This window comes from Halichoeres trimaculatus, unplaced genomic scaffold (assembly GCF_033239565.1).
Source record: "Halichoeres trimaculatus isolate MK-OKI-2021-1 unplaced genomic scaffold, fHalTri1.1 fHalTri1_scaffold_19, whole genome shotgun sequence".
Lineage (NCBI taxonomy): Eukaryota > Metazoa > Chordata > Actinopteri > Labriformes > Labridae > Halichoeres > Halichoeres trimaculatus.
In genome coordinates, this window is record NW_027437197.1 from 3,229,654 (window position 1) to 3,250,020 (window position 20,367).

Genomic DNA, 20,367 nt, shown 5'->3' on the forward strand with positions numbered 1-20,367 from the left:
TCTTATGTCCAGACTCAATAAAATGCTAAAAAAAAAAAAGTGTAATAAACCATTAAAACTGAAAAAAGGCATATTTAAAAAAAAAAGAAAGAAATGTGTTGGTGAAATTCTTCAAAAATGTAAAAAAAAAAAAAAAAAAAAAAAAAAAAAGGATGACATGTGAAAAAAAGAAAAAAAAAAAAAAAAGGGTGACATGTAAAAAAAAATCTGTCATATATATCTGTTTTTAATCTCCTACCAATCCAAACTTTACATGCTGAGCTCTGAAGTGTTAATCGCTGTACGGCGATTAAAAAAATTAATCTAATTAATTACAGGATTTGTAATTAATTCATATAATTAATCGCATTTTAATCTCATATCTGCTTAAGGTCCCAAGATAAAGAATTTGAATTCCAGGACATTAAAATTACATTAAAAGACATAAAAAAACATTTAAAAATAAGGTGGGACTATACACAACATTTTTAGGTACCCTGAGGCATAAGGAACACAAAAAAAAAAGTTTGATGGTTCTATCTTTACAAAATCTACACATTCCTGCACCTAAGATAAGCTGAATAGATTTTTGGGACACCCCTAGTTAAAACTAAAAGAGACATAAGTACTGATTTGATTTTGTATTAAAACCTGCTAAAAATCCTCACAGGAGCTTTAAAAACAACTGCAGTTCATCAAGTGTCCACTTGAGGCTGGCTCTAGAAGTTCTGGACACCACATACACACACTCATAACACACACACTTTGTAACAGCGTCATTAACACAAACACTTAAAGCTGAAGTGTTTAGTTAGATCATCTTCAGGTGCTCTAATTTACCTCCACATTCTCCTGTGATGACTTTACTCCTCTTTAGACACTGACTCACACACACACACACACCCTTACACACACACAAACAGATAACAGATATTTATAGAGGCAGCGATCATTAGAATAGCTTCTTTCTGTCTCTGCACTTCTCTAATCTTCAATCAGTCCTTGAAAGTCATCTGGCTGGTTGGCGGGCAGGCAGTGTGTGTATTTCTGTGTGTGTGTGTATATGTGTGTGTGTGTGTGTATTTCTGTGTGAGTGTGCTCTGTTTGTGTGCTGTGAACTCAAAATGCTCTCTAACCAGCAGCCCTTCAGATAACAGCAGGCGAGCTGTGGAGCAGTCAGGAGGTGGAGATCACACCCTCCTAAACTTTCTTTTTGCTCTTTTTAAAAACTTCTGCAGCTCTCTCACGCGGCGCTTCCTCCTTATTCGTGTCCATAAGAAGTGGTTATCAACGCTCGCCATCGGAGCCAGCAGGGAAAATCAAATTCTCCTAATTAAGCACCGGTTACTGCTAACTGAATCAGACAGTTTAATGAAGACTTAGCGGGAAGTAGGTGAAGAGGAGAGTTACAAACAGCACGAGCACACAGCTAAATAACTCCTGGAGTTTATCTCTCTGCCTCACACACACACACACACACAGACAGGCTTCACACACACACACACACACACACACATCCACACTGTGTTGTTGTGTAGAGTAATGCTCCGTCTTCAGGCGGTAAAGGAAATATGTCTAATTAAGAGCGAATTACTGCCCGCAGCTTTCCACTTTACATCAGACTGTAACAGGGAGCTGCTGCTGCTGCTGCACAAGCCTCCTCCTCCTGATTCTCCAAAATAAAAATAAAAAACATACAAGTTTCTACTGTACAAGGACACACTCTGTGAAGTAGACTCTCACAGTGGCGCTCCAAATATCTCCCAATGCCTCTGAATGGTGCTTGAAAACTTGTATTACTGTCAGTGTGTGTCTGATGTTATCACCAGTAGGAGTGGATGTCACTGAATCATCTTTTTCTGAAGTTCACTCGGCTTTCTGATTGGAATTGATTCCTAAATGAAGCTTTTAAAGCATGAAATGATTTTTATTCCTGGGTGAAATTAAACAGCTCGAACCCAAAAATCAGACAGAGACGTGAACTTCATCTGAGGTACGTCTGACGCTGTGCAAATCATTAAAAACTCCACATGCACGGTTTTCACTGTGTTTCTACAAGAGCTGCAGAGACTTCAAGTGAAGTTGTGACGACTCTGCAAGATCCAAAGAATAAGAAGTGGCAAACTATGGTCTAACAATATGAGACAAAATCTGCTGTTTCTCGAGTGTCCACTTGAGGCTGGGTCCAGAAGTACAGAAAGTCACATACACACCAAGCCAAATGAAAGCCGTACAAGGGGGTGATCTTTTTTTCTAACTCTGCAATTTTTGCATAATAATAATAATGAAAATAAACTTTATTTATATAGTATTTTTCAAAAACAATGCTAAAAAGTGCTTTGAAAAATAAAAACAAACAGTAAAAAGAAAAGAGAAGAAGTAAGTGAGAGGTAAAAGAGAATGTGAGGAAATACATAGAAATATAAAAGGCTGAGAACCACCACCAAATAAAAGAAAATGTCTGTGAAATAAAAGCAATAAAAGATTAAAACAGATCAAAATAACAAAAGGTAAAGGATTTGAGATCCTACCCATGATGCCGTCAAAGCAAAAGTTAAAAATAAAGGCAGCATTTTCCGATTAAAACACGCTCAGCTAAAATCTCCTATAAAATCAGAGTTAAAAGAGATTAAGATGGTGAGCTCACCCAATCAGAAGCACAGCTCAGCTCACGTGACTGACAGGCACCATATAGCTCACTCAAAGCCTTTGTCACATTCAATATGGCCGCTACAGCCAATCTGCTTCAAAAATCTGTTCCAGACACAGACGGGTGATGTCAGGGTGCCTCTATCCATTAATTATACAGTTTGTGTTCAGTCACATTGCAGCTTCACCTCCTGATGTCGGCCTGTGATGGAGTTAAACCTTGTATCACGCAAGTATCACACAGACCACCTGGACTTTTTTCGTTATTTTGCCATCAAAGAGTCGGAGATCAGGCCTGTAAATCTCTCTTCCCTTTTTTCAGGATCTATTTGAATTTTCCCTCTTCTAATAGCTGAAGAGTTACGGTAATGAGAACAGCTTGCACCAATTGTTAACTGTGATTGGAGCATTGTTGAACATAGATTTCTTGACTTTTCTTCTTTAGCTAGCTATTTGAATTTCTTGCTAAATGGTTGAAGAGTTACAGTAATTTAACCCCTTGAAGCTTGGTGTTGTGAATTTCCGAGATGACTTTTGTATCCCTCTGATGCTTATTGATTCATATTTTAAACAAACCATGGATATGTCCCAGTATACCGATCAGAGGGTGAACTCATTGTATCTTTTTATATCATATAAGTTATTATTACTATTTTACGTCCAGTGTTTAAATGACCAATCTCCACTCAATTCATCATCTGTAATAATCAAAAGACACAAATCATTGCTTTTTTATATACGCCTGTAAATTAATTCAGGCAGTAAGGGGTTAAAGAGCACTCATAAAATGGGAGTGACATCATGCTGCAAGATAACACCTATCGTCTGTGCTTGTTTACATCCAGGTAGTAGAGCAGTGTAGCTTAAATAAAGGAGCCGCTATCCTGAGCTGCAATCCCAGCAAGTGGTGAGTGATTATGTTAGAGCTTGGACAGCGTTGGACCAACATTAAGACCTACATTGATGTAAATTTTATTTTTAAACCAAGTAGAAAATCTGTTATTGGGTAGCGAGGGTGATGAGGTTTTAGTGCCAGGATCGACTAAATAAACCCCAAAATTCGGAGTCAGTACACTTTATTCGACCAGCTATTACTGATCGAGTTAAATAGATAGATTTAACATTTTGAACTAAAATGTTTAAAATTGCTCATTTCCACCCTGTATTTGGAAACACCGGCCTCCTCTCCTCTCCGCTCTGCTGTTTCTCTTTCCCACAGTAAACAATGTCTCTGCCAGATAAACCGTGTAATGACACTGTTTCCAAATCACCTCAGGCCTGCTGACCCACACAAACACCAACAGACTGCTCCAGCCAACAGGGTAGAGCACATTACCCCTTAAATATCTGGGTCAAATATCACTTTCCATGTGCTGTGTCATGTAAAAACTGCAGATATTTGACTCAGTGTGAAGGAAACTTAATATTCAGACTTTCTTTCAGCTGGACTGCAGGTTTTTCTGCAACAACAAAGAGCTCAGAAAACATCACAAGCAATGCATAAAAGGCAGAAATAAAGCATCATTCAGCACTGATCAGCATACAGAGAAGAGCAATCACATTCAGTCAACACATCAGAAAAACAGTGACCTCCACTTAAACTATCAAAAGCCTGAGCATGCATGAGGGAAAACAAACTCCCTCAGCACTTAGACTGAATCTTTACAATTCACAGCCTGAGGATGAATTCAGAACAAACTCAACACAGCAACAACAAACAAGCAGCACATCCAAGGGCAGCCACGGAGAGACGGAGAGGAGACAGAAAACAGAGACGTTTAAAGATGAGAGGCTGTTAGCACGATGAGATGATGGTTCAACTTGTAACGTTGTCATAGGAAATTATGTTACCCACATCAGGAACAACCACAACAGACACACAATCTGCATTAGAGTCAACACAACAAACATCAACATTTTCATGGGCTCAAACTTCAAGTAAAAGCTCAAACTCTGCATCACCAACATGAGCTGTTTGTTTCAAATGTTTGGTTCATTTTACAGACTCCATCTCCACCTCCTCCAACAATTCCAGGGCCGAGGAAGTGGACCGTGTATGAGCGCTCACACTCATCCATCAAACTGGACTCTGGAGTTAAAATCTGCTTGAGCTTGGAGCGCGCTCTGATGTTGCATCCACACCAAACTTCCAACAATTTTATGCAAACACATCTGTGCATACGTCTTCAGAAATCACATCTACTGGCTTCTTTTTATTGACTTGACCTGTAATTTACTCATGTGGATTCCTATTTAGCATAAACACAAAATTAGTCAAACTGGAACCATTTCCATTTTACTCTTCAGTCAGGAGAAAACACAAGTCAAAACAGCCCTGTCCATAGAAAACCTTCTAGACCCAGAAAAATTTGGCTCCCCCCAAAATGCTCACGGATTTAATTAACTCCCTTTATAAAAACTCTTTGGCTCACATTAAAATAAACTAATATCTTTAAAAACCTATAAAGCTTTAACAGAACTCCTCCTCCTCTTCTTCTTTTTCCTTTGTATTTAGCCTTTTTAGAATAACAATCAACACAAACTGGCATTATACGCTGATGACATCGATATCTCATAGCCAACCTTTCGATATCACTTACGGAATCAGAGCCGGACCAAGGCATAAGCAAACTATGGGCCTGCTTAGGGCCCCACGGCCACTGAAGGGCCCCACGAGCAATTAACAAAATAAAAATAAAAATTTAATTTTTGTTGAATGAGTGATCATTTTTATATGATCTATATTAAAATGTCAAAGCTTCACTGCACTGCACAACATGAGCCTCGTGCCGTGCAGTACACAGTATGTGTCCAAAGTGCAGATAGCATCAGGCAAAACAATGTTGCAAAAACAGGACTTATTGATCAGGGGCGGAGAAAAGAAAGAGGAAGGGAAAAACGCCAAGATAAAGTGATTTTTGCATGTATTGGTAATGAAATGTTAATCAAAGAGATTTGAGTAGCAATTAAAAGCCAATTAGCTAGCTAGTTAAAGCGAGAGAAAATGATCTTCTAATCCATTAATTAGCTTCATATTCTTGCTAACCTGTTTGTATTTGTGTAGTACTAAAAAATATATATAATCAAATTTCGCTTAGGGCCCCCTGGAGGCTGGGGCCAGCTCTGCCCGGGATTATTTAATTTACTAGAATCATTTGGGAAATATGTATGATATAAAAAAACACTGAAGAAACACAAATCTTAAAACTCAACTGTACACCACTGAGAGAGCTACAAGATACAGTCTATTTGAAATGGAATTAAGCAGCAATAAAACATCACCAACAGAGATATCTACTGTTAAAAATATCAACTATATCCCACCAATAAATAAAATAAAACAGATTTAGAAAGAGGAACTCTAATCCATTTATTACTTTCTCCCAAAGAATAGAAACTATCAAAATGAACATTGTAGATTCTTAGTCGTGTTTCATGTGCTTCTGGTTAAAATAGAAAAAAACTGGTTCATTTGGCAAGCTGAAAAACCAAGAGTAAGTTTCAAGACATCTTAACTCCCAAAGAGTAGAGGTTGGGGACTACCCAACCTGAAAGACGACTTCTACCTGCTGGATACTGAAGCTGACTCTGCTCAGACTCATTTGGGTGTTCTTACGCGTGTGAATAACTCTGAATGGTTAAATTCATCAACAAAGATAAAAAGTCAAATCAACACTCACTTCAATGTCCAAGAAATCCAAAATAAGGTGCAGCAGAAACACAGGAGAGCCACAGAGCAGTGGAGGAAACACTCAAAGCAAATAGACAGTGGGTAACGAGCAACAGGTGTGAATGCAGGTGACACTAACGAGGTGCAATCAGAGGGGAGGAAGTAAAGTAAGAAACAGACACACAGGGAGCAAGAATGCCAAAATAAAACAGGATAGATTCAGGTCTTGGATCCAGTCTACAGCCCTCCTCACCTCTAAACCCTGCGACCAGCCGGACAAGAACCAGACAAAGGAACACGTGTTCGCTTTGAATTTTACTATCCGTATAAAACACAACAAATCAAATTGATTCGACCTGAGAAGCTGAGAGGAGTGAGACTGAAATTACACTGGTCACAGGGGAGAGGACACACACACACACACACACACACACACACACACACACAGATGAGACGCTTTGACCGCCGTAAACTGAAACCATGGCATCACGTTGACAGCCAAAGTCATCCATTACCCCCGTTTCTCCGCGGCGCTGCAGCCCCGGCAGGGTTTCCAGCCCAGGTTCACATGTCCTTGGCTTTCCATCACCGCACTTGACACCTGTTTATATACACAGAGTGACCTTTGACCCCATGCTCCCTGCTCTCAGAGACAGCCTCCTCCAGGTGAGCAGAGAGGTCACGGGTGTTTTTACGAGAGCTGATAAATGGCTGAAGGTTACAGCTGAGATGTAAACTAAATCTGAGCTTAAAGACCAAAGAAGGAGTCATGTGTTCACCGTGGATGAAAGTGTGTGTGTGTGTGTGTGTTTCCTGAGATGAGAAAACCAATTTCAGACAGTCTCATGTGTCTCTTTCTGATTGCTCGCTAAGCTCAAGAGGGTCTCAGCGTAATTAAGCATCAGCCTTCATTTGGAAAAGGCTCGTAATACATCAGCATTAGCTTTAGCGCTACAAAGTGCACAGCTGGAGAACAGGATGGAGGGAAGATGGAGAGCTAACGGTGCAGGCTCTGAAGGTAAAACAGCTCAGTCCTCCTCCTGTTCCATTTATCTCCAGCCAACACTGGGGAATCTGTCTGAGCGGACCAGGCAGTCCAGCTCCAAAGAGAAGCCAAAGAGCACTCTGCTGCTCCACGAGTGTGCTGCTCGGCTCCAGTCCAACAGCTCTCCAGATTTACGAACGGTCCAGATTGGGCCTGAGTGTGCTCATTGGCTTTGAGTGACTTTTACAAACCCACTGTTGGTTATACAAGTTTCAGGGTCCTCGTAGTGGACTGGGTCCTCTGAATGCAGAGAAACCATCGCAAAGAATAACTTCCCCCTGATGCACATGGTCCCGGCCAGTGGTGTGCATAGACTTTAGAAGGGCAGGGGCAAAAAGAAATTAAAAGAGGGTACTTCAGCACGTTTTGGCTTCAAAAGAGGCACTTTAGTGCACATTTTGGCTCCATAGAGGGCATTTCAGTGTGCAATTTGGATCAAAGAGTGCACTCCAGCACATTTAGACTCCCAAGAGAGCACATCAGGGCAAGTTTTGGCTAACAAGAGGACACTTGAGCATAGATTTTGGCTCCATAGAGAAAACTTCAGCACCTTATGGCACCCAAGACTGCACTTTAGTGCATGTTTTAGCTCCAAAGACTGCACTTTAGTGCATGTTTTAGCTCCAAAGAGGGTATTTCATTGTGCAACTTGGGTCAAAGAGGGTACTTATGTGCATTTTGGCTCCCAAGAGAGCACATTGGCTATCAAGGGGGCACTTTAGTGCGCTTTTTGGATCCTTAGAGAGCATGTCAGTGTGTTATATACATCAAAGAGAGCACTTCATCACCTTTTGGCTCCCGAGACTGCACTTAGGCGTACGTTTTCACTCCAAAGAGGACACTTTAGGGCACATTTTGTGGCTCCATGGGGGCACTTTAGTGTGCAATTTGGATCAAAGAGGGCACTTCAGCACATTTTGACTCCCAAGAGAGCACATCAGAGCAAGTTATGGCTACCAAGAGGATAGTTTAGCATAGACTTTGGCTCTATAGAGGGCACATTAGCACATGTTTTAGCTCCCAAGAGGGTACTTGAGTTCACATTTTGGCTCCAAAGAGGGAATTTCAGTGTGTAGTTTGGATCAAAGTGGGTACTTGAGTTGTTTGGCTCTCAAAAGAGCACATCAGAGCAAGTTTTGGCTTTGAAGAGATCACTTTAGCGTGCATTGTGGCACCAAAGGGGGCACCTAAGCATCCCTTTTGGCACTCAAGAGGGCACTTCAGTGTGTTTTTTGGATCAAAGAGAGCACTTAAGCAACTTTTGGCTCCCAGGAGTGCACTTATGCTTATGTTTTCACTCAAAAAAGGATGCTTTAGTGCACATTTTGTAGCTCCAAAGGGGGCACCTTAGTGCACATTTTGGCTCCCAAGAAAAACTTCAGTAACAATTTGGATCAAAGAGGCTACTTCAGAGCATTTTGGCCCTAAATTGTGCATCTTAGCACACATTTTGGCTTCCAAGGGTGCACTTAAGCACATGGTTTGGCTCCAAAGAGGGAATCTTAGTGTGCTATTTGGTTGAAAGATGGTACTTTAGTCAGTTTTGGTTCTCAAAAGAGCACATCAGAGCGAGATTTGGCTATTAAGAGTGCATTGTGGCTCCAAAGGGGGCATTTCAGTGCACTTTTTGGCTCCTTAAAGGGCACGTCAGTGTGTGATTTAGATACAGAGCACTTCAGCACCTGTTGGCTCCCAGGAGTGCACTTTAGCGTAACTTTTGGCTCCAAAGAGAGGACTTGAGTCACAATTTGGTTCAAAGAGGCTACTTTAGTGCACTTTGTCTCCAAAGAGTGCACCTTAGCTCACGTTTTGGCTCCCAAGAGGGCTCTTTCCTGTGCATTGTGGCTCCAAAGGGGGCACTGTAGCACCACTTCTGGATCTCAAGAAGGCACTTCAGTCATTTTTGGCTTCAAAGAGGGTACGTCACCGACGTTTTCCCACAATTGGACCACAGAGTTGGGCAACCACCCCCCCTGTCCCCCCTCTGTGCTCACCACTGGTTCCAGCATGTCATCACAAAGCCCTTGAGAGAGCAACGTTTTTGCACCACATGTCACAAAGTCAGAAACTTGACGTGAATCCAAGAAGCATTCAAGCTTCAGCAAAGAACAAAACTCTGAAAGAGAGAGTAAAATTCTGCATTGTGTCAGAGTTTGGTTTAAAGACTCAGTTTTTTATTCCTGTGTAAGCCCTGCACACCCTGCATGAACGCATCCACGTCCTTGGACCAGGTGTTTGCGTTGGGATAAAGTCTTCCCTCTAAGTCTTCATGCATTCCCAGAGCTGTTTGTTTTCCTGTTCCTCTGAAACATGCTGCATTTCTGTATGTTGTTAGATGTGTGTGTGTGTGCAGAGGAACACTTTACAGCAGAGCCTATAAGTGCTTTAGGTGTACTACTTCTCTTTCCAATCCTGCTCCCTGTCCTTGAGTGCTTGTTTGCAGGGAGGGCCACTCACATATATGTGTCAGTAATTGAACCGGCTCATGCCAGGTACAGTTTGTTGTGCCGGGTGCAGAGTGGAGTGCACAGCGGGGGGATTGAATCGTCTGCAGGCAGCCAGAAACAGCGACCTCGGATCCAGACCAGAATTATACTTATCGAGCTGAATATTGATCCACGCGTCCAAACTGTGCAGCAGCCAAACGGCCGCTGCGCTTTTTGCCAAGCCGGCAGAGCGAGCCGCTTTTTACAGCACTTGACACAAACGTGAAAAACATGTGATAGGCTGTTATGTTGAAGTGATAGATGCTATTATGAGGCTGCTGAAGTGTGACAACCAATAAATGTATCACACTTTGCTCAAACACTAAAATCATGGGGATATTTTCATCCCGCTGCAATAAGCGGTGTCGCTTGTCTCTGCCTCTTTATGCTTTAACCCTAATTAGCTAAAAGGCAGCCATGATGTGACTCTCCAGTGTGGTTTGGATTAGTGATTAAATTTATTCCCACATTCTCCTTTACATTCAAACAGCACGCTCCGAGCAGCACTTTACATAATGGTACAGTCTGGCTTCGACTTGAACCATGGAGGAAGTAGAAACAGGAGTCTAATCCGCTCTTCTCATCTCTGCTCTTCAGCTTCGGTTAAAAACAGCACGGTGTGATGTATAAAACATGCTGGGCGTCTAAAGGTGAACTACCGGGCAGGACTTCAGTGTTTTAGGGTCAATCTTTGAATGTTAAGTTGTTTGTGTTGTGTGATGGAGGAATTAGTCGGCGCAGAAGTTTTGTCAGTCAAATCACGCCGATCGATACAAAGAGTCATCTTTGTGTGCCCAGTTTGATCCTCCAAAAACTTCTATTAAAGTGTAAATTTCTCTCATACCTTGTAAGAAGCGTGTTTACCAGAGTTTTCTGTAAACACTACAATCAGCAGGACCACGGTTTTTACAGCGGTCTATCGCTACGTTGTTTAAATGAAAATCAAAACACTGACATAAGAAGAAGTTGGAGGAAAAGGTCAAAAAGATGCTGAGAAAACTTTAAGAAGTGAGTGGTTTCTGTTCCCGTTCCTGCCCTAATCTCAGAAGGCCTGTTAGTCAGGAAATGAGTTTGGATTTTGTTGATATTCTTCGTTCTCACTTTATTTTTTTTATTCATGTTTCAAAATAGTTGAAGCTCTCACTTTTCATTGCTGTAGCTTCTGAGTTTTTCTGCTTTAATTAGAGGAGATGATCTTCTTTGTTCATTCATGTTATCTGTAGCAGAGCCGTCTTAACAACATCACGGGTCCCAGGCAAAATGTGCGCTGTGACAAACTAATCTGAACTGCTTGGTGGAAACAAGCCTGACAGGCCTTCTGACTAACATATGTTCTGACTAACAGGCCTTCGGTTTGGTCGGTCTTCTGGCTGTAAAGCCTTCAAACTGACAGGCTTTCTGACTGACAGGCACTCTGACTAACAGACCTTTTAACCAACAGGCCTTCTGACTAATAGGCTTTTTTGCTAATAGGCCTTTTAACTAACAGACCTTCTGAATAACAGGCCTTCTGACTAGTCGGTCTTCTGGCTGAAATGCCTTTGAACTAACAGGCCCTCTGATTAACATGCCTTTAGACTGACGTGCCTTCTGACTAACAGGTCTTCTGAATAACACGCTTCTGAGTGACAGGCCTTCTAACTAAAAAGTCTTCTGACTAACAGTCATTCTGAATAACAGGCCTTCAAACTTACAGGCCTTGACTAACGAGTCTTCTGACTGACATGCTTTTGAACTAATGGGCTTTCTGACTGATGTGCCTTCTGACTGACAGGCGTTCTGACCAACAGGCCTTCTGATTAACCGGCTTCTCCCTAATGGGCCTTCTGACTAACTGGCTTTTTGACCAACAGGCCTTCTAACTAACGAGTCTTCTGACTTAGGACGCGGTCACACTGGCCATCCAAAACGTGCCGTGCTTGAGCACGATTGCCCCCCTGCAGCGCTGTTCCCCAGCTGGAGAGTACGGCCGGCGGTCCCACTACCTCAATATGAACCAGACTTTAGCGGGTATCAGACACGTGCACAGCCCGCCTACGTCATCGTGAAGCATCTGTTTACATGAAGCACGATCTCATCAGAGTCAGCACAATGAGACACAGAGAGCACTGCGACAACTTTAGAGACTTTTGGACTTATATTAAGTCGTTTTCGCCCGACACAGCCCTCTAACACCCCCGCTTTGTTTAAAATGATTGTCGAGAGAGGCGCTCGCAGTGATTATAGGTAATGGATCGCACGCGCTGTCCGCGTGCTTGTGCTCGTGCATGAAGTAAACCGTGCCGAAGCCCACCTCTTCGAAGCTTGCCGAAGCACGGAAGGGAATCGTGCTTGAGCACGGTACAGTTGCGGTCACACGGGCCATTCCAAACGTGCTTTACGGCCGAAGCGTGCTTAGGCACGTCACGATTGGCCAGTGTGACCGTGTCCTAACAGGCCCTCTAACTAATGGGCTTTCTGACTGACGAGCCTTTTGACTGACGAGCGTTCTGACTAACAAGCTTTCTGACCAGAAGGCGTTCTGACCAATAGGGCTTCTGACTACCAGGTAATCTGGCTAACAGGCCTTCTGACTAATAAGTCTGACTAACAGGTAGGGCTGGACAATTAATCAGATTTTAATCGTGATTTCAATTTTGCCATCTGACAATCATAAAAAACAATATAATCGAAGTAAAACAATTAATATGCCACACAGTGTAGATGTATGCTAGTTCCTGTGCTTCATAGCTCTTCTGTGTTCCATGTGCAGCCACAGCGAGTGTGTGTGACTTATGTGTATCAATAATACTGTATGTGCCACTTGCTGGTTCTTTAAAGTTGTGTTTAAATCAGTACTGAAGTTTTTGAATAAATGAATGAATAATTGTGTATATTAATTGTGATTTTAATATCACTTAAAATAATCGGGATTCTTATTTTTACCATAATCGCCCAGCCCTACTAACAGGCCCTCTGATTAACCGGCCCCTTAACGAACAGGCCTTCTGACAACAAGGTTGGCTTCATGTTTCAGGATGAAGCAGTAGTGCCTTAGTCCATGTGGCTTGGCTTTTGTAAATAGAGGGTCACTGGTTCAAGTCCCAGGCATGGACCAGGATTTAAATTGGGCTGATAGCTGGAGAGGTGTTAGCATAATTTCATGAGCACTGTTGACACGCCCTCGAGCAAGGCCTCATACTCCCAAACTGCTCAGTGTTGTACGTAGCGATGGACGAGTTTAGATCTTCATTTCAACTCTACTTTTCTTTGTTCAAGACAAGAGCTATTGTTGGAAACACTACAGCAATCAGACTTTGTGGGACTTTCGGTCTATGTGCTGTTTAGTCATGGCTCCAGTTAAAGCAGACACAGCCCACATGAAACTCTTTGTTCCAGTTTAAAACACCGTCAAACCATCATCTGTTTACGTCAAAACCTTTGGTCCAACCCTGCATCAGGATTCAGTCGGGCTCCTGAACCTTTGCCCCGGCAGATCTGAGAGGATTCTTGTTAGAACTTCAAAGACGAGCGATTCAGTAGTAGCGTCAGCACCAGATGGAGATTTGATTCAACGCTGTTGAGCTGCAGCCTTTAGATCAGAGCAGTCAAATCAATGAACTAGGTCAGAACACATAAAGCTTAGCGCTGAAAGAGACGCAGTCGGCTGCTCCGCGGTGTTCAGCCTCAGCTCCCCGTCTCTAATCCTGAAACTCGAATCTTCCGACAGAAGCTTTGAGGGAATATCCTCAACAGCTCGCGCTCAAACCCTCCGTCCCTCATTATCCCAAATACTTGATCTCCGTTTCCTCCTCACTTTTCTTCTACCTCACATCTCGAGCGAGAGAAACTCGGACTGTGGATGCATCATTAAAACATGCCCAGCTATAGCATTCAGCCAAATCCCCTGACTTTGTGGGAGGAGAGCAGCTGCACTCAGAATCACAGAGAACTGCCTCTTTCTTTTCACGCCGTCCTGAAGTGGTTACTCCTCTCTGAGGAGGGCGAACTGTATGTTGCATTGAAGAGGAGAAGAAAACCATCTGCACCTGCTGTTCACATGCATATTCACTCCAGACTCGGGGCTCAGGAAGGACTTAAGGTGAAGAGTTGCTTTTAAAGCCAAAGGCCACTGGGTTCTGGGAGACGGAAGAGGATTTTCCCTGTTGAAGCAGGAGTAAGAATCACCTGCGCTGAAGAAGAAAGAGGAAGAAGAAGAAGAAGGTGGGCGATGAGGAGGAGGAGGAAACAAAGAAGAAGGTGCATTGCAGCAGAGAATAACGCACCCTAGAGAGGAGCAGCTTGCAGAAATCCTGCACAGAACTTAAACGTCTATAAGCAGCTGCATCCAAACACAGTCAGAGCCAGACTCTGTGCAGCTTTTATACCCTCCACTATGCACACAACGAGCAGGAAATCTTCCTATTAGCTGGATGAATTTTGTGCATTAAGCTAAAGTTGTGTTAAAACAAAGACACTCTGCAGGATCAGGATCGTCCTTTTAACCACTTGTTAAGTGATCAAACCTAAACATATGTTGTTGTAGGACTTGCTGCCCCAGAAAATCTCTATAACCAGCCTGATGTGGGATAGCTGGGTCTCTAAATATAAACCCACAGCTATTATTCTACTTGTGTAACACCCCCGGGCTTCTGGTTGCAGGGATTTACAATTACACTCCGCCACAAGAGGATTCAACATGATTTTGGCGATAAGGTCTTGCTCAGGGTCGTGTTGTACTTTCTCCCAAAGGTGTTGGTTTTTCTTTAACCACTGGGATCTGAGCAGGCCTGGATGTGAATTTTACAGAGTTTGAAAAACTTTGAAGCATGCTTTTGTCTCTCCAGTGGAACTCAGGGACCTTGGACAGAAACTACACTTTTCATTTTGCTGTTCAACACCAAAGACCTGTTTCCTCTGAGAGTAGGTTGGTCTGAAATGTTTGTAGCCTGGTGCTTTGAGGAGGAGAGCGACGGTGGATTCACAGAAGTCAAACAGCAGTTGACTCTTTGTCAGAGAAACCAGGGATCAGTGGAGAAAAGAGTGGAAAACAGGAGGCAGCTAAGTTTGGCTAATGTGCTTAATGGGAACTTGTGCTCAAACTACGACTGAAAAATAAATCACAGTGTCATCACTGTGGCAATTTTACACAATAATGACAATAAAGAACTTATAAGAGTTTGACTTTGTTTTTAAAAACGAGAAAACATCATTTTAGAAATGTAAAACCGTGGATTTTTCTTTTTTTCTTTTCTATGCCCTGTTTTCTCGTTATAACGACTTATGATCTTGTTACCTTGACATGACAGAGACAGTTTCCTTGTGATAATAGTTTAATCAATAATGTTTTTGTTTTGATTTCAACCTACAAGATCTGCCACAGCTTTCAGATAAGTTTGTTAGCTTGGTTGGGTTTGTTAGCAGTTAGCATATGAGAGGCTAACAAACTCCTATCTATCTGTTTGCTTCAGCTAAGATTAGGTATAGGGATGGGTACCAAATAAGGTACTTTTATAGGTACCCACCAAATTCTGTCGAAAGCCACATAAGGATTCATGTAAAATATATTATCATATATTGAAGAGTAAATATGTTAGATAAAAAAAATATGATTTATTATTAAACAAATTGATTTTTTTAACACATCAACACAAAAAACATACTGAAAATTGGTACCGTTGAGCACTGGTACCGATTGCCAGGTACTGGGTACAAGGCCCGAATTTCAGTGCCCCTCCCGAAAATCTCCCAGGCCCACAATTCTCACGAATTTCTTTCGATTTCCACCCAGACAACAATATTGCTACACCATCCTTCTCTTCTGACTGGGCGTCGTTTCCGGACGGACATTAATAACGGTTACACCTCAGCTCGAAGTCAAGCGTGGAAAACAGAACAGGAGAAGAAGAAGAAGCAGAAGAAGAAATGAGTAAGAAGAGAAAGTACTTGTGTAGATCCCAGAATGAGCAGAAAAGAGAATTCCCGTTTATCCGGGACAGCGCGAAGTGGACGGGATACAGCTATTTAATTTGCTGTGTGACTTTACTTTGTTACTGTGGACTGTTATTTTCTTTGTCCAATAAATGAACTCTGTGAAATTCAAGTATTTCATTGTTCTTGTTTTGTTTGTATATGCCCCCCCCTTTGAAAATCTCCCTAATTCTGAGGTCTCAAGGTTGGCAAGTGTGGGTACCGGTACTGTATTGTTTCAAATGTGAAAGGTACCCATCCCAAATTAGGTAATATAAATGTAGAATAACGTCAACTTTGTGGTGTAATGTAAAACACAATTACACATTTATTATTTCATTAAAACGATATTTGCTATATCGAGATAACGAGGTAAGAAGTTGTTGTCACAAGATAACAGTGCATTAAAAGAGAAAAATTCATGGCTGTTCCCATCTCCCAATGCTTCCACACTTACCCCTGATTCACACATAATGTGTGAGCGCCACGCACTTCACCGCGCACAACCTTGCCGGTTGTGCAAGGCTATTACGCTGCAGGTCTATTTTTGCTGGAGTGCACTGCAGAATCCGGCCAATCTTTGCAGAGAAGATTGTACCAAACAGGAAATCATGCACACAAACAATCAATGTATCCAGTCTTTTCAAAATAAAGCTCCATGTTCTGGTTCCCAATCGTAAATCTTATCCTTGTTTATTAAAACTACTTCACTGGCACATAGTCAGAAGTCATTAGCAGGTCAGATCCAGAGGAAATCCAACATTTTGGGCAAGGAGAAGTTAATCTTAGAGGTGAAAAACTTCATAATTCTGTATGATAAAACACATGCTAATTAAATACCATAAAAGTACGTCATGGGTGGGATTCCTGCAGGAACACGTGGTTCTCCTGTGATCTCAGATATCCAGCTGGTATGGGCACTGTGCTGCGCTCAAGAAACACATCCAGGATGGAATGGATGGTGCCCAAAAACTGCAGCATTGCACACTATGGCGCTCACGCTTTATGTGTGAACTTGGGGTTAGCATGCACTCATTTTACTTGTTGTATGAAGCAGCCAGCTAAACTAGCTAACGTCAGGGTACATGCTGCCAATTTGGTGGTAAAAATATGCAAAATTAGTGCAGTAAATAACAGCAGAGAATTAAAAAACTCAAGGGAAAGTCTTTAAGAAAGGATTGCAACTGATAACAGTGGCATGAAGCGTAATGGTTTGGATGGTTTTGCATGAAAAGTGGCCTCTGTAATGCCAAATCAATGCATACAGGCTGGTGTTAATGTACGCAAACACTATGTGAACGGCACCATGATTCGCCCTGCAGCACAGTCTGTTGTGCTTTTAACCTTTTGCTCATGCTTTGCAAATCTGACAGTGGGCGCAAAAGCTACACAATCTTTATTTTAAGTCCTTCCTGTGAGCAGTGATCAGCTCTCAGTCACAGTAAGACCTCATGTAACGTGTATTAGTGAATAGAGGATGTTGCAATGGAGGGTTCAGTCATCTTTCTTTGATGCTCTTGTAGCTTTCTTTGCATGTTAGACTTCAGGCAAGCATCAAACAAAGCTCCAAAGCATCCAAACATTTCCTCTACAGCACAGATATCACATCCCGGCATCATGTCCTCCAAACCAGAGCACCAGATGTTGTTGGTTGGATCGTGTTTATGGAGAGAAGTGGAGAAACTAATGAGAGCGTGGATGGGTTTCCTGGCTCGAATCATCATTGGTTTCCACCAAAACTTCTGCAAAGTACAACTGCTGTTCCCGGCAAAGACCCAAGGTGGTAAACTTTGCAGATCAACTTTTTAAGCCTCCAGGCTGCGAAGATTTGAAGCTCGACGGTGATAAACAGAAAACACAACCAGCCACCTCTGCATACAAACACTCAACCCGACAACTAATACAAAAAGTTCACCGCCTCATCGTCACCGAAACCTAAACACAATCAGTCTGAGGCTCATTTCATTTGGGAGTTGACAGCCGGGAGCGAGGGATGGATGTGGAAGCAGAGTGGACTGATAGAAAGAGAATGTGAGTGATCTATCTTCCCGAGTCAGGCTTGGTCAGGTGGACACAGAAGCTCAGGACCACGTCTGGTTTTAATCAATGGAAACTCCACCCGGAGCAGAGGCTGAGAGGGCCAGAGATGGAGGGAACGGTTCAGTGGAAAGAAGAAACTTTGAGAGAGGAGGACATCAAGCGAGGAATGAAAAGAGCGCCACGAGAGAGCCCCCGAAACGAGAGATGTCAGGAATTAGAAAGCTGCCTCTGATGAGCGGGATGATAGGTGTGTGGAGCCGGGAATAAAAGACAGAGATAAATGTTGAAAGTGTGTCAAGAGGAGGGCAGGAGACAGAGCGAATTAAAGCATTTAGCATACAAAGGCTGGAAATTGAGTTTCCAATCCATCTTTTAAAGAGCAGGAATGAAACAGTCATTCATCACCGGCTGTGAGGATAGAGCTAAAGCAAAGGAAGTGGCAGGTTACAATGCCCCTGTCTGTTATCCAGCTCCTCTCACGGGATGACGGCAAAGAGTTCCCGACTTCCTGAAAGGCGGCGTGGAGATAGAGGCAGGATTTGATTGAGTCATTTTCAGTTTACCGCCACAGACTCATCCGTCATATGTGCCGCTTGCTCAACAACTCCTGAAATGGAGGCAGCGAGCAATTAAGGCCGGAGCGCAGAACGCACGGACGGGTTCAAATTATATGTGACGCAATGAAGGAGGTTATTAATTTAGGTTCAAAGGGAGCGTGGACCGAGAGGGGCTGAGATAGAAGACGCTCCAAAGCGTGATGCTCCGTCTGAAAGTGTGTGAGCTTCGGCATCAAATCAATCTCAATCTGTAAAAAATCAAATCTTATCAAGTGTTTTTGTCTTATTTTAAGAAAAAATGGTCTTATTATACTGGATATGAGCCACTTTTACCTGACCAGTCTAGAAAAGTATCTTGTTTTAAGTTATTTTAAGACAAAAAGGAGGCCTGAATTGCTGTAACACAGGGATGTCAAACTCGTGCCATGGAGGGCCAAGAAGCTGCAGGTTTTCCTTCCAACCAAGAACTTCACCAGCTAAATTCACTGATTAGTCCCTGCTCTCTGCTTGAAGGTAAGGTAATCAGTGGAATCAGCTGGTAGAGTTTTTGGTTGGAAAGAAAACCTGCAGCCTCTTGGCCCTCCATGGCACGAGTTTGAGATCCCTGCAGGAACAGGTAAAAAAAATTTGCCAATAAAACAAGAGAAATTTGCTTGAAACTAGAATAATGTCTAAATACAAGTAACTTTTCTCTTGTTCCACTGGCAGATTTGTTTTTACTTGTTGCAAGTGTAGCGCCCTTAGAGTTAAAGATTATAACAAGGCTAATGACAGAACATTCACTCCAGGTTTGGAAACTTGGATACCCATAAACCCACAAAAAGAAAGTGAATGTTATGTTGAACAATAAAAGTTTTATTGCCTTACAACAATGAACTGGCAACTTTAGCACAATGTACAGTGAAAGTTACAAAAATAAATCCCCTCAATAAGAATGAACAAAGCAAAAGTGTGTTTAGAAGTATCCTTCCTTTGAGAGAAAAGCAAAAAGTTTAGTTCATCTTCAAGGTCTTCATGAAGAAAGGAGGTCAAAGGTCAAAGTTCAGTTTGACTTCAGTTTAGTTTGTAGTGTGTTGTGTCTTTTCTGAGTCTGAGCAATGAAGTAAATGAATGGTCTGGAGTTCGCTGAGGGCAGAACCCACTGCTGGCCACACCGTGCGACTGGTCTGTCCACAGGCTCTCTGGTACTGGCTCGCCACTAAACTCCAGGAACTACACGGTGGCGGATCCCCCCAGCCTGTTTGATGGTCACTTCTGGCCCATGTATTTTAAACACAAGAACATCATTTAGAGAATTAGAGATTTCGGGTCTTGATCCATAACAAGAAAAAAACAATCAGAGCTCGTAATAACAGGGCTCGCTGGATGGAGTGGCTCCTCCTTCTGTTTGATACACAGCATTCCATCCAAAGGATTCTCATAGATAACTCTCGTGACGTCTCATAAGAAAACAGGAAGAAAGAACAGCAGGAAGCACTAAATGACTGTAACTAAAACAGTGAGACACATGCGATGCTCCACCTTCTATCAGGACATGGAACTACACCTCTAAATGACATAAATTGCTTTCGTAACTATATGTTTCATGTCTGTTACACAAGCAATTCAGACCTCATTTTAGTCTTGAAACAACTTAATATAAGACGTTTTTCTGGACTGCTCACTTAGACCTGGGACAATAGTCAATAAATCAATTAATTATACAATAAATGAAAAATAATTGATAATTTTGCAAGCCTCACTCAGGTTAAGGTAGTAGAAAAAAAGGAGGAAGAAGATGATTGTAAAGTGAAACGCCGCAGCCCCGGAGTAGAAATATATTGGCTTCAAAGCCCAACAACAAGCTGGTGTGCAGCAACAAAAAAAGGGAACCACCCAACCCAATTACAATAGTAAAAATACTCATGAGAAATAAAGGTTTATTGCAATTGAAAGGGTATACTGCTTTATTATGACGTAGTATTTTATATCAGTGGTTAACTTGGTCTTAAA

The 20,367-nt window shown here is 42.3% G+C and overlaps 1 protein-coding gene across 3 annotated transcripts in view; it reads right to left on the reverse strand.

Moving 5' to 3' along the window:
• The window catches only part of sema5ba (sema domain, seven thrombospondin repeats (type 1 and type 1-like), transmembrane domain (TM) and short cytoplasmic domain, (semaphorin) 5Ba), a 251,797-nt gene that overhangs the window by 200,341 nt on the left and 31,089 nt on the right, over positions 1-20,367 (reverse strand). The window contains exon 1 of one of the 3 annotated variants that reach the window (XM_074695480.1): positions 6,309-6,387. The exons of the other annotated variants lie outside the window; for them this stretch is intronic. The gene's annotated coding sequence lies outside the window, so the exon portion shown is untranslated. Of the gene's footprint in view, positions 1-6,308; positions 6,388-20,367 lie in introns of those variants that run through there. 3 annotated transcript variants of the gene reach the window in all.